General features: G+C 44.6%; 1 pseudogene; it reads right to left on the reverse strand.

The window, feature by feature from the left end:
- Nucleotides 1-574: 574 nt before the first annotated feature.
- The window catches only part of LOC101585367, a 10937-nt pseudogene continuing 6984 nt past the window's right edge, over nucleotides 575-4527 (reverse strand).

The raw sequence follows: 4527 nt of genomic DNA on the forward strand, positions 1-4527 counted from the left end.
CGACGCCCTTCCTCTGGGAAGACAGGCAGGCAGGCAGGCTCCCTTGTGCTCAGGGTCTGGGGGACAGGAGGGAGCAGGGCCCGCTGGCTGCTGGTCCTGCGCGGGCTTCCGGGGCTCTGTTCTCAGGGGGCTCCAGATGAGTGAAGGAAGCAGGTAAAAATTTAACGGAAAGCCAGGAAGCACCACATGCTTGCTTAGGAGGCGAGCGGGACCGCGACATCTCTCTGCCCGGGAGGCCAGGGAGGACCCAGCCCGGGGAGAGCGGGAAGGAGCCCGAGGGCCGAGTCGGGAGGGCCGCGCAGCCCGTCCCAGGCGGCTCTGGAGCGCTGAAGCCGGCCTTGGCTCGCGGGACCACCGCCCAGCTAGGCTGCCGGCCGTGGGAGGCGCGGGAGAGGACTGTCCGAGCTGGGAAAGTGGGTGGGGCCTTTCGAGGCTCGGCTGCGGAGTTGATCTCACGTAGGTAGTAACAGTGTTGTGTTTATTGAACTGCAGTTGCACTCCCTTGTTTGCAGCACTCGCCTCCCTCATATCGGAGTTAACTTCAAATTGCTTACATTATCCAGAAATCGAGATTTCAGGTTTTTGTGCATGCAGCTTTGGCTAGGTGGACACGGACCTGTGGCTCCTTCACGCTCTTCTGCTGCGCAGGCTGCACCTTGACGAGGCAGCGGCGCTTCCCGCCTGCAAGGAGGAAGTGCAGTGGCCAGCAGCTGGGGCGTCGCAGGGGCGCTGTGAGCTGGGGCTTTCCTCAGCCACTCTCAGTCATAGCACAAAGCTTGGTAAAGCTTTGCTTGTGTCAGATTTCCGCGGAAGCCTAGGGCGGCCTTGCCCCCCTCTCAGGTTGGGGCTCAGGGGGTGCAGGTCACAAAGGAATGCACCAGGATGCCAAGAATGGCACAAGATAAATTCTGTAATTCCCCCCCCCCCCCAAGGAAGTGATGCTTGTTGGTAGCGTTCCTGCTTTGTCCTTTTGAAGAATGGTGTAGGATTTGGTAGTCCAGCTTCTTAGGACTAGGAAACATTTCCCTAAAGCAACCTCTACACCCTTCCAAGGTGTCTAAATGTCCTTATTTCTATCAAATACTCTAGCGACAATAAAGGCTATTGCTACCCTTTGCTAGCTTCCAGTGCAGGATTTCAGGTAATGCAAGTGTTTTACCTTTTGCTAATTTTGCCATTTAAAATATATATATATATATATATATATATATATATATTACATAGTGAATATGTGACATCTGGTAGAACTATCTCATCCTATCTTGATTTAATTCCTTTGGGGAATGGATGTAGAGTTCCACTGACTTTGGGAAAAATAAAAAAAAAAAAAAAAGCACTACATTTCTGGGGCTCTTCTTGCCCATTGTGCTGATAAGCCGCCTGCTCACTCTTCCACAGTGAGGCTTGTGTGAGGTGTTTCATGCTCCAGGGCTGGAGAATCTCTGCAGCCTGTGACACAGGAGACCAGCACTACAGCCCATCACATCTCGGGGCCTTTGCAGAACTGAAGGGATGTGATGAGATCAGGTTCAGATTTAAATCTAATGTTATGTATTAAGTGAGCTGTGTGGCAAAAGGAGCTCTGTTGGTGTACCTCTCACATCTAAAGGCTTACCCCTGCAGTGACGCACAGCACATGCCTAGCATATTCAGTCCAGAGTAGCCGTGCCATGAGTACCTATGGGAGGCAGGCTGCAGAAGAGAAGGGAAGAGCCAAGCTTGCGCCCACATTTGCACACTGGGTTTGGGGGTGGGGGGAGCCAGGGCCTACATTTTTAAGCAGAGAACAGAATGTATTGATTTTTCAAGAGCTGCTCTAACAAATAACAAAAACAAATGGCTTCACACAAGAGAAATGAAAGTGTCTCAGGTTTGGAGGCAGGAAGTCAGAAAGCTGGTGTTGGGGGGTCATTTCCCTCCTGTGGCCCTGCGGGGCAGGATATATGCACACAGGATCCAGGGTAATCTGGAGTGCCTCCCTTGTAGAGTCATCTTCACTCCAGCCTCTGCTATAACCAGATCCTCACAGAGAGCATTCCTCAGAGTCCACCCACACTGCGTTCAAGGTGGAACCAGGGTTACCCCTTCAAGGTTACCCCACCTTCCTCAGTTCCACCTGTAATGAACTTATTCCCCATAGGGTCATATTCTAAGATTCTGGGGCTAGGACTTTACCAGTTCTTTGGGAACATGATTCGAGGCCCAGCACAGAATTATGGTTATCCCCAGACCCTCTGTCTCAGCCTCTGTCTAGCTGCGCTCATTTGGACTTGAAGCTTTTCACCATGCAGCAGCTGCCATGAGATCTCCTTAAGGGGATTCACCTGGCTGCATCTGGAGGCTGCTGGTGGCAGCTGCACTCCTGTCATCCTTGCCTAGTACAAGCAGATGACCTGAGAAAGTGGGCCAGGGGCAGAAGCTAAGGGAACTAGGAATTTCCAGATGCTTTCTTGGTATCACAGATAGTTATCTGTTGAAAGTTGAGTGATCCAACCAAATTTATATAATTGAAAAAACACAGAAATCCATAGAGAGCTGGAACTGGAAAGAAGGAAAAACACTCAATAGAAGTTATTGTAAGCAACTCAAAAGAATATGAAATTCAAAGTTTAGAATTTCTGTGTTTTTTTTTTTTTTTTAATTTTATGGATTTAGTACAGGATCTCACTATGCAGCTCAGACTCAGTGATCCTCCTGTTTTCAGCCTCCTTGGCACTGGGATTACAGGCTGCACCACCACACCCAGTCTCAGTGGTCAGCTCAGTACCCCTGGGAGCTCAGGGCTGGCATGGCATGTACTGCTCGGAATCAAAACCCAGTCCCTACTCTTGCCTAAGCCAGTGCTTAGTCTGCTGAGCTACCTTGATGGCCTGAGAATTTCTGTTTTGTGGAAACCTGACAGTTAAAGTGACAGAATGACAGGAAGAATGTGCCTCAGAAATGGTTGTTTCCAGTTAAAAGGAAAGAGAGAATTTAAGGATTAAACAACAAAGAGAGGGCAAGGAGAAAAGCTAGGAAAAATGACAGGGGCAAAACCATAAAAGTATAAGTATAACATGATTAAGAAGATGATCCTTAGAATGTTTAGCAGGTTTTTGAAACTAGCAGTTAATTGGTAGGATTCTCATCCTGGCTAACTATATATGCTCATTCCTGTGAACTAAGCAACTTCATTGAATAACAATGTGCAATACTAGGGTCATGCTTGGAATGCCTGCCATTCTGGTCTTCTAAATACATACTGCTTGTCATGACATATCAATTACTGCCATACTGATCTCAAGTAAATTTTTTTTAAAAAAAAGGGCAATAAATGAAAACAAGAGACAGGAAAAAAAATATCACAGGACAGTCGAGCTATAATGCTGTTTATGGTTAGATTTCTTAATTTCTGTGTAAAATTATGTAATTGTTTATTCCAATTTTTAAAAAAATTATTTATTTATTTTTTCTTTACATCCTGTGGGATTTAAAGTTTAACATATTAATACTTGATGGAAAATACCTGTTCTGTGCTATGTCTAAGATATTTGATATTCAGACAGATAGTGAGGTTAAGCTCAACATCCTATATTATAGGGTAATAATACCATTAAGCTTCTCTTCCTGAGGGTTAGCAACTTAAGTTTGCAGACCAAAGATTAGAGAAAAAGAAGGGCTGTAAGGACAGCCAACATTTTGGCCCTAGCCTTTCAAGGTCAGTGAGGACTCAGGAAATAAGAACCTGTACTCTAACATCCTGTAACAGTGATATCTCAAACTTTCTGATCAAGGAGATTGTGGGGCCACAGAGGAAAGTGACTGATGATGTAGAGTGTGCCTAAGGAGAGTCACATGGAGAGAAAACATTCTCCCAGGCTTTCACAGAGAGCAAATTGGTCAAGGAATGGCCGTGACTCATCTACATGGCTGACACTGACAAAGAATCTACAAAATGTGGTACAGGGCTTCAGGGTAAATCCTGAGGGGATTGGACTGACCTTGTCACATACAAAATTTACATTTCTTGTTATATAGGTCTTGCTTTATCTTGATTTTAACCATCCAAGAGAAAAGTATTATAAGGAGGTATGAGAAGTAAAGCCATATTAATATGCTGAGCTATAAAAGGCTCAAGTCAACAACTTCTAACATTGCAAGTTCTATGGATAACCCACTACTATTATGGACTACTGGAGTATATTGGATTATTTTGCTGAATTCACATACCTACAATATTTAAATGGCAATAGAATACCGATCTCTGACAAAACTAAACAAAAAAAAAGGGATATAAATGAAGGATCATTTTGCATCTGTATATACAATATAGGATGGATATACAACTACTTTCTCTTAATTCAATGAGAAAAAATATTTGTACTAATAGTGTTTGGACAGGATATCATGTCGGCATCTAGTACTGTGAATAACCACTGTGAAGACAACAATATGCAGTGTATTAATTATTAAAACTGTCCTATTAATTGGTTTTGAAACTGTCTCATTGCTATTTGTTTCTCAATACAATTAATAAAAAAAAGAAAA

The sequence above is a fragment of the Octodon degus genome, unplaced genomic scaffold, assembly GCF_000260255.1.
Source record: "Octodon degus isolate 3935 unplaced genomic scaffold, OctDeg1.0 scaffold00004, whole genome shotgun sequence".
NCBI lineage: Eukaryota > Metazoa > Chordata > Mammalia > Rodentia > Octodontidae > Octodon > Octodon degus.